Raw genomic sequence first — 9,356 nt, 5'->3', positions numbered from 1 at the left:
GAACATTAATTAATTAATTCCTAATGGGATTTTTTGCTTACTTTTTTATTGTTCATCTGGTTATGTGCTTGTGGAAGCTCTAGAGTTGCATGTAATGACTTTATTGGGGTCTGGGGAGCCGTGGAGCTGCTGCAAAGCTGCTGCTTCCAGCAAAAGGCTCTGAGAGCTTTTGGGTATCCTGGAGTTTTGAAGTATTAAACGGGAGAAAAGCCATTTATAAACATCAATTCTGTATAAAAGGGTCGATTTAAAAAGCCATTAAGAAAAAACTTGAGAAGTCAGCACAGTGTCTTTCAGGGGAGTTTGGGGAGACTTTCAGATGTCACCTAACTTTCAAATACTTCCTGCAGTGAGGGCTGGGCTGTTCTCCTTGAGTATTGTCATGACACTCTGTATGATAAACATTATTTTACTCTAAAAATTTGAAGTAGGGGAGTACAAGGCTGTTCCATGTGATTTTTAATTCATATTGGCCCAATGAGCTTCCAATAGGCCCCCACCATTCCACGGAAACCCTGTTGTTCTGAATGTGCTGTTTCCCTTTCACTTGTGCTTCTCCAGAATGTCACATCTGAGGGTCTGAGATAATGAATTTTTGTTACAAAATAAAACACTCAACCTAATAATTGGATCAAAAGCCAGGAGGTGAGGGCTGGATTCCCATCCTGACTTTGCAGCTTACTCAGTTTCAAGTAAGGTAAGTTCATGTGCCTGGAAATAATTTCAGCCTCTAAACAAGGTGTCTGGTCCTTCATCTGCTGATAAATCTGCAATGTACAACGTGAATATCTGGAAAGTTTAGCGGTGTTATTTGTAAATAAACCAACAGCAATAATTAGCACAAACGCAGTGTGGAAAGGAACACCTCTAATTGTTGATGCAGTCCGAGTTGCAGCCATATTTTAACAGGTTGGTTTGTTTTTTAAAATATAAATGTCCTTTTCTCCACACAGACATTGAGGAACCACTGTTAGGATACAGCAATTATTGGGATTTTGGGTGACACCCCTGGTGCAGCTCAGAGGCTCCTTCAGCATTCAGTTCACAGCAATTCCTCAATCAGCATTCGGGCACAGCAATTTTTGCTCTTCCAAATAATTACTGCAGGAATCTCCTTTACCTGCTGCCATGGAGGGGTGGGGAATTCCTGGCAGCTGGGAAGTGCTCCTGGATATACAATTCATACCTTTTCCTCCTGTTCACCCTATAAACACACATCCTTTCCCTCTCTGCCTGGGGATCCTCCAGAACCCCATCCCAGCGGAGGCTTTCGCTCAGCTGAGCACAGAGACCTTCCCCTGCCCCAGCAGAACCCAAAATGCTGCCAGCTGATGCTACAGCCTTGTTTATTTTTGCATCTTCCTGATTCCCCTGTGCAGTGCTTTGGGCTGAGTCAGGGTTCCTCCCAGGAGTTGGAATTTGAAGTGCTGGAGGGGAATGGGCCCGCTGCTTTCTGCTTTTGTGCTGCTGTTCTGCTGTTGGAATGATAAATGCTGTTAGCAAAAAAGGCAAGTGTTGCCTCTCAAGCTTTCCTGATTATTTCATAAAACCAAAATAAAATGAGGCAATGGCTTGCTGTGCCTTAATAAAACCTCAAATCTACAGGAAAAATAGCAATGGGCCAAAAATCTTATTTTTAAGTAGGAAATAGATATTTTTCCGATTGGCCAGCATAGGGATTGTCACACCTGTAAAATGTATTTATTGAAGCTGTTAATGCATTAATAGCACTTCTGCACTGGCATCAAGTTCACTGTGTTTGCCTGACTCAGTTTTAGCAGGAAATTGCTTCTGAGTTGTTGGGGATTTTTTTTTAAGCTGCTATCCATTAATACAGCGAGCCATATGATTTTATTTTTTTAATACTACAATTTCTGGAAACGTTCAGGCACTTTTTGTACTAACATAGTGGAAATGAATGGAATTATTCCTTTACACAGAAAATTTTTGTGAATTATCTTTCTTTTTCTGTAGTTTCACCAACAACTCACCCCCACTGATGGATCAGTGCTGTAACCCAGTGCAAGGGTGAATATTTAAATATCCCCTAAATATTAACAGCATCCCAAATCCCGGAGAGTTTATGGAATTCTCAACTCCCTGGCAGGTGCCTTCTGCCTCCTACTGCTTATTCGGTGTAGTTACATCATGTGCTCCATCTCTGGGATCAATTTGTGGCTAGAGAGGAAAATCTGTGTATAAACAGGGGACAGGGCAAGGTTTTAAATCACCATCGGTGGTTTCCTGGGAAAAGCTGGTTTTTCTCACCTGCCCTGGTGCTGGCGGTGGTGGCACTGGTGGCACTCCTGCGTGGTGGCTTCTTCCTCCCTGGTGGCTTCGTGCCAGCTGCTGGAGAGGGTCCCGGGTCCCTCCTCTTCCTCCTCCCCGCATCCCTCTGCTGCCCAACAGCCCTGGAATGGCCTGGAAGGAGCAGGGAAAGGAAATTCAGCAGCCCCTCCTGTCTGTGACCCCTCTGCACCTTCCTCCCCTCCAAGCCTTCCCCCCATCTCCCCTCAGCCCTTCCCCTCCTCCTCCTCCTCACCTTGTCCCTGCAGCTTTCTCCCCTCCATGCCAGCGCCTTCCCTCCCTCCCGGCAGCTCTCCAGGGCAGGGTGACACAGGGACAAGCCTGGACTCGCCTCTTTGTCGCCAGGAACAGCTCCCTGCCCTTGTCCCCTGCGTGAGCAGGTGCTGGGCTGTGCCTGTCCCCTGTCCCTTGTCCTCTGTCCCTTGTCCCCTGTCCCCTGTCCTTGTCCCAGCCCCGAGGTGCTGCAGGATTTGCAGGAGAAGCACCAAAGCCCCATCTCTTCACACACCTCAGCCCTGTAAATCAAGGAGCTGATGGAAACTCATCTTTCCCTTCCTTCCTCTCTGTGTTTCCCTTCCTCTTTCCCACTTTGCCTTTTCCTTTCCCTCCCTCTCCACCTTTACTCCCACCAGAGTAGTGGAAGCTCAGTTTCTGAGGCAGCAGCATCTCTCTGAGGTTTTTGGGGCTGGTGCAGCCCTGCCCTTGCTGCTGGGGGTTGGTGGGAAGAGCTGTGAGACCCTGGAAAACTCCAGAGGTGAAAATCGTTCCTCACAACTCCAGGAACAGCTGCTGAAGCCATGCTCCTCTTACAGATCCTCTGCCTGGGAGGAACACACGGTTTAATCCTTTTTGGGTGCTTTTTCCTCCTCCTCCCTTCCTCTTTTCTCCTGCTCTGTTGGGATGTGGCACTGGGACAGGAGGTGGCATCAGGCTCCTGCTCCCACTGATGCTCTCATGCCCAGTGCTGATGCTGGACAGCAGCCAGAAGGTCCCCAAAGCTGCCTGTGGATAAAAGGGACAGTGACACAGGGCAGAAGAGAAGGAAAACGGCAGCAGCAGTGATGGGGTGTAAATAATTCATCCATACCAGTGTGGTATTTTTGGAAGGGGATTACTTGTTGCTAATGACAAGCAGTGGTGGTTGTAAATTTTATTATGATAAAACCTGACTCGCCAGCCAAAATTAGAGCCCAGTGGGAGCTGCTGGCCTGAGCTGCCTGTAGAGAAAATCATCTTCTGACAGCTTTTCCCTGGAATGCCAGGACAGGTAGGAGCAGCTTTCTCCTGGCTGATCTGCCCCTGCTGCTGCTGCAGGGGCTGGGGAGCTGGGATGCCCCTGGCAGCAGATTGGGTTATCCTGAGAGGGCTTCATCCCCAGACAAACCCTGGTGCCCTTTTGGACACAACTACACTGAGAAATTTGTCTAAATTTCCCAGTTTGTTCCCAAATGTGCATCATTTTCCTGTGCCACAGAGGCACAGAAGTTGTGTATGGACTTACACATGGGCTAACAAGAAAGGCTTGTGAAACGACCTTGTGGGAGCTGCAGGCTCAATGTGAACAAGGAAAGGAGAATCAGACCTGAGCCTTGCCCATGCAAGCAAAATGTGGATCAGAATTGGGAATTTTTCTTTAAAACAGGTTAAAAAATAAGCAGATTTTGCTGTGAAGCATCAGTATTCTTCCAGCATTTGCTTTGTCTTGTACACCCTTGAGCAGGTGTGCTCTGTAAACCAAGACCTTTTTGGTTCAGATTAGGGACAGAATCACTGACATTTTATTAAGGACAGGTAATTAGAGGGACGAACACAAATTGATTCAGAGGGTTGCAATCAGAGCAACAGCTTGGAGAAAAGCCCTGGACTTGCTGTGAATTGTGAAGCAGCTGAGCTGAGCTGGGGCAGTCAGGCAGAAGGGGAAGCAGTGCCAGACAGCTCCTTGCTCCTGTTTTCCTGGGAAATTGCTGTTCAGAGATAAGGACCCAACCAGTCTGACCTCCTGGTGTTCCCCAGCCCAGTGTCCAAACTGGGAATCCTGGAGCACTCCAGGATTCTCCCAGCTTGGACCATTCTGCTGTACCATAAAGCTGCTTTTAAACACCTGTGGTTCCTCTGCAGGACCAAGTTTAACCTCTCCAAAAAGCTGCTCCTTCTTTGCCATTCCTTGAGGAGCATCCCAGCCTGAGGTGACACAGGAGAGGAGGAGGGATCAGCTGAGGGAATGGTGCCACTGCCAGCAGCACTGGGGAGCCTGCAGGAGGAGGTTGTTATCCCTCATTGTCCTTGTCACGGGGATATTTAAAATCTCTGGCAGCTGTGATCTGGTGAATAATTCAGCAAAACCCATCACAGATAAAAGAGAGACTTTGAAGGGTTCTCTGGGTGGAACTGGAAGTGCCTGGCTTCTGAGAAACGAGTGTATTAAAAATTGACTCCGTGCTATCAAAGATAAAACCTTGTATTTAGCCTTTAAAAATTTTTTAATGTAACATCATATTTATTCTCTGTGGCACCCAGCTGCCAAGGCCCAGCCTTGCACACTCTGGAGCAACTGTGGGGATCCTGACAAGGAAAATTCAACAGCAGGATGGATGCAGGCTCTGAGATGTGTGTCATTTCCCTGCCAGCACAGCTGGTTAAATAAGGTAATTTATCTTCTTCCTGAAGTTGGCTGAACCGTGTGTTTAATTTATTTATATTATTGACTGTGTGGAAGAACTACCCTGGTGCGAAATGTCATCCTCAAGTGTTTTCTTCCACGGAGCTGAAGGCTCTGTGTTCATGCAAAATGCTCCCTCTGATGTATTTTTCAACAGTTGCCTGAGCCAAAAAGAAAAATATCTGCTTCGACTTGAGCTTGATCCAGGGGCAAGGTGGCTGAGGGTCCCTGAGCTGACCCTGGTGGATGTGTGGAGGTGAAAGGGTTTGCAGAGGCTCCAGATCTCTCAAGAGCCAGCTCTGAAAGGGCAGTAGAAACACAATTTATTTTCCCTTTCTTTCTCTTTTCCTTCTCTCATTCCCCCCCATCCCTTCCTGTCACATGGCAAATTTACTCACAGCATCAATTGGACATTTAGACAGCAAGGAGCCCAAATTCCTGTGTTCTGGTGCAAAGGAATAATTGTGTTCCTGTGATTTGCTGCTGACTCACCGCAGGATCTCAGGCTGTCCCTTCACAAACCCAAATTTTGCTGCTATTACCAGCAAATGTCTGTAATTGGGATTGCTCAGGAGGTTTGGGTCCTTCAGTTTTAAAAGGTCTGAGCCCCCTGTGCTTGTCCCAGGCCTGGGGCAGGTGCCCTTGCTTTGTTCTTGGTGTGAACATATTTTTAACCCCTGAAAAATTCCTTTTTTATTGGGGTTGGGTTTTTGTTTGTTTGTTTCTTGTGTGGATTTTGGGTTGGTTTGGTTTTTGTTGTTTTTATTTTCTTCTTCTTTTTCTGGTTGTTGGAGGGTTTGTTCTGTCTGTGTGGGTTTGTGGTTTGTTTGGTTGGGTAGTTCTGTTTGTTTTGTTTCTGTTTTGGGTGGGGTTTTTGGTTGTAATTGTTTGGGGAAACTTTTTGTTTGGTCTTTTTCAGGGTTTGTTTTGGTACCACCTTTCCTTGTTTATGGTTGGGTGTATTTTTCCTGCGGGCTCTTGCTCTGTTTTGGGATGCACATCTGGCAGTGCCCACAGCCCAGAAAATGTTTTGGGGCACATCTGGCTGTGCCCACATCCCCCTTAGCCTAACCTGGTTCACATCTGGCTGTGCCCACAGCCCTCTTCTGCTCCTGGTGAACATTTGGCAATGCCTGGAGCCTCACACAGGTCCTGGGGCACATCTGGCAGTGCCCACATCCCCTCCAGATCCTCCCTATCCGCATCTGGCAGTGCCCACATCCCTCCAGCCTCTCCCAGCACATCTGGCTGTACCCCCTTCCCTCCAGCCTCTCCCAGCACATCTGGCTGTACCCCCTTCCCTCCAGCCTCTCCCAGCACATGCGGCGGAGCCCAGGCCGCTCGGGGCCGCTCGGTGGCCGCTCCGGACACCAGCAGGGGACGCGCGGAGGGCGGGCGGGGGCGGGCGCAGGTGCGGCTCCGTTTCCGCCTCGTCCCGCCGGGGCAGCGGCTCCGGGAGCGACCGCGAGCGAGGCCGGAGCGCAGGTGGGTGCGGGGGGAGCGGCTCAGCCCGGCTTAACTCGGCTCAGTTTGGGCGGAGTTTGAGCCGGGATCCAGCGCCCGGCACCGGGAGGAAAAGCGGCGTGCCCGGGGTTTGTGGGTTCTGGGAAGGGGAACAGCCTGGAGGGGCTCAGAGCCCGGGCAGAGGTCCCTGAAAGGCTCCGGGAGCAGCTGGGAGATGGCCGGGATGTGTCCTGCGAGCCTGACCTGCGGCTGGGCTGGAGGAGCTCCGCAGGTGCCTTCCCACCCCCGGCCCTTCTGGGAATTTGGGTGGGAATTCGGGCTCTGAAGGGAATTAACTGTGAGTGGTAAAGGTGTGCAGGGAAACGAGGGAAAGGTGAAAGCGATGTGTGGAAAAGTCACCCCCACGTCCTGCTTTGGGGAGCTGGGAGGGTGCATTGTCCTGGGTTTTTGGTGATACCACACCAATAGTGCGATGGGGAAGAAGGTGAGTGAGTAGAAGTCTGTTTTTAAGGTGATGGGAATTTTGAAGTTTGTAATGAATTTTCATTCTCAGAAGGAAGTTAGGCTTACTGTTCCTGAGTAAATGTGGGTTGTTATGGGGATTAAGCTGATTAGGAAGGAAGTTCTGACTGTGCTTGTGATGGTGTTAGGGGCGTTCTTGAGATTGTTAGATAGAACTGGGAATAGGATGGGGTGGAGAGGGTTATTAAGGTTGGATGTGCAGGTGACAGCGACGTGCTGTGCCCACCCTCGGGGTTTTTGGGGTGCTGCAGGTTGGCTCAGGTGCTCTCCAGCACCTGGTCAAAGTCCACAGCTTGCTTTCTGCTCATAGCAACGATGTCAGGGTGATAAAAGCCTCGCAGTGGCCTCGTTTGTGGTTCTGTTTAAAAGGTGCCTAAAACCAGTTTTATACCTTAACGATGCCGAGAAAAGCTTTTCCATCCCCCAGATGTGCCAGCAGGCCTGTGGCTCGGAGGACAGGGAGTTTTTGGGAAGGCCTGGCTGCTCAGCAGAGTTTCTCCACGGCCAGGAGCTGTTCTTTTCCTGGTTCACTGGAGTTTACCCGTGGAACAGCCTGGCATGAATGAGGCTCCTCTTCTGCACGGGATTCCTGGACAAAGCTGGCCTGTGCTCAGCGCTTCCCTCTGTCCCATTCTTTCTAAGAAACCTGATGCTTCTCTGGAGGCTGGGAGGTGCCACACTGCCAGCCTCCAGCCGGAGCTTTTTAGCATATCAGAATAGTGAAATGAGTTTCTCTAATTGGCCATTTAGATGCTAATTTGCTTCTCCCAGGCCAGATCAACCTGCCCCGAACGCGAGTCAGAAAGAGCCTGCTGTCTTCATGAATTATTCACTCTGCATAAGGCACCTGCCTGGCTGGGGATCAGGAGGAAATGGGTCCAAAGTCTGATAAATAAAGATACACCTTGGCAGGTGGAACAGTGCTGGCTTTCCTCCCCAGCATCAGGGGGTGCTGGGGCACCTGGAGGCTGCTTTGCTTTGGCAAAACCTGTTTGCTTTTTTGTTTTTGTTTTGTTTTTTTAAGCTCATCGTATCTCAGGTAGCCACACTACCAAGTGCCTCTCGTTAATAAGGAATATTTGGTGCTGGATGTCAGCTTTCCTGTCCAGCTGATTTTATCTTCCCACTCACAGGACTGGCATGGACCTCCAGGGCATTGTATTTTAAAAACTCTTTATAAGCTGCATCTTAAAAGCAGTTTGGCTTCTTGTTGCTGCTGCTGGGATTGGGAAGCAGCTGTAGTGGAGAGGAAACTTCTTGGTTTTCCCCCCCAAACCTCATCCTCACCCACTTCTTTACCAGCTTGGCCTTTCACCACGAGGACACCTCTCAGCTGGTGCTTGATTTGGGCTGGGCCAGCCAGAATGAGGATCTGAATGAGGTTGTCCCCATTTTGCTGGCACTGATGCTGCTGAGATTGAGCTTTCATGGGGAAAGTCTGTCTGATTGGGTCCTTAAGTTGTTCCCTCCAAGCTTGGCAAAGCTTAGTGGTGTTTATTTGGACAGTGTTTTGGCCCAAGCTGCAAGTCAGCTCTGATCCCATTGCATTCCCTTTGTCAGCTCTGATCCTGTTGGATTCTCTGTGTCTCCTGGCTCTGCATCTGCTGCTGGGGTTTGTAAGGAATGCCAAAACACTGCTCCTCAGCCATGCCCAGGTGTGTCTCTGCCTGAGAGAGCTGCTGGGGATCTCCTGGCTCTGCTTAGCCCTTATAAAATCATTTTCCAGCATTTTATTGGTGCCCACAGCAGGCTCCTGATGAAGGAGCTGTGGAACTGCTGGATGTGGGTGTGAATGAGCAGCTCAAAGTGCTTCAGGTGTGAGAAAAACTTCTCAAAAACCCTGATTCAGCCTTGCTCTGGCTCCCAAGCCAACTTTGCATTTCCTACAGCCCCGAGGGGTCTCCTGGCACTTCAAACCAGCTCTGAAATACAGCTGGGGGCCTTTAAAGCAAGGGGAAGAGTGGTGGCTGCAGCAATAACCTTCCTGCTGGTGGGCTGGGTTAACCTTATCAACCCCTGCCCCTCATTTGTGTCATGGCAACACCAGCAAACACTCCTGGGTTGCCAAGGTTTCCCTGGGATAATGGGGTCTGGCTGCAGAGCAGGAGGTGATTTCACTGTGAAAAATGTGCATTGTGTGATTGGCTTTTTGCAAATATTAACATGAATATTATATAGGTTGTGTTAGAAAGTTATGCTGTGTTAATCCTTTTAAGTAGTGTGTTAAATTTAGTTTTAGGCTATAAAATTAAACATAACATAATAACATGTTATAATTAACATCATAGTAAAATAGAAACTGTGAGATGTAAGATACTTTTCTAACTAGCTCAAGGAATGGATAAGGTAATCAAGAAATTCTTCATACAGAGATAACAACAAGAAGATACTAAAATCCCAATGA

General features: G+C 48.8%; 1 protein-coding gene across 1 annotated transcript in view; it reads left to right on the top strand.

Annotated features, from left to right (window-relative positions):
- The first annotated feature begins 6,392 nt into the window (after positions 1 to 6,392).
- The window catches only part of RPH3AL (rabphilin 3A like (without C2 domains)), a 39,153-nt gene continuing 36,189 nt past the window's right edge, over positions 6,393 to 9,356 (top strand). The window contains exon 1 of the mRNA XM_031059830.1: positions 6,393 to 6,451. The gene's annotated coding sequence lies outside the window, so the exon portion shown is untranslated. The remainder of the gene's footprint in view (positions 6,452 to 9,356) is intronic.

This window comes from Geospiza fortis, unplaced genomic scaffold (assembly GCF_000277835.1).
Source record: "Geospiza fortis unplaced genomic scaffold, GeoFor_1.0 scaffold538, whole genome shotgun sequence".
NCBI classification, from domain to species: Eukaryota; Metazoa; Chordata; class Aves; order Passeriformes; family Thraupidae; genus Geospiza; species Geospiza fortis.
Note: the sequence above shows the minus strand (reverse complement) of the source record. Positions and strands in the feature narration are given on the sequence as shown.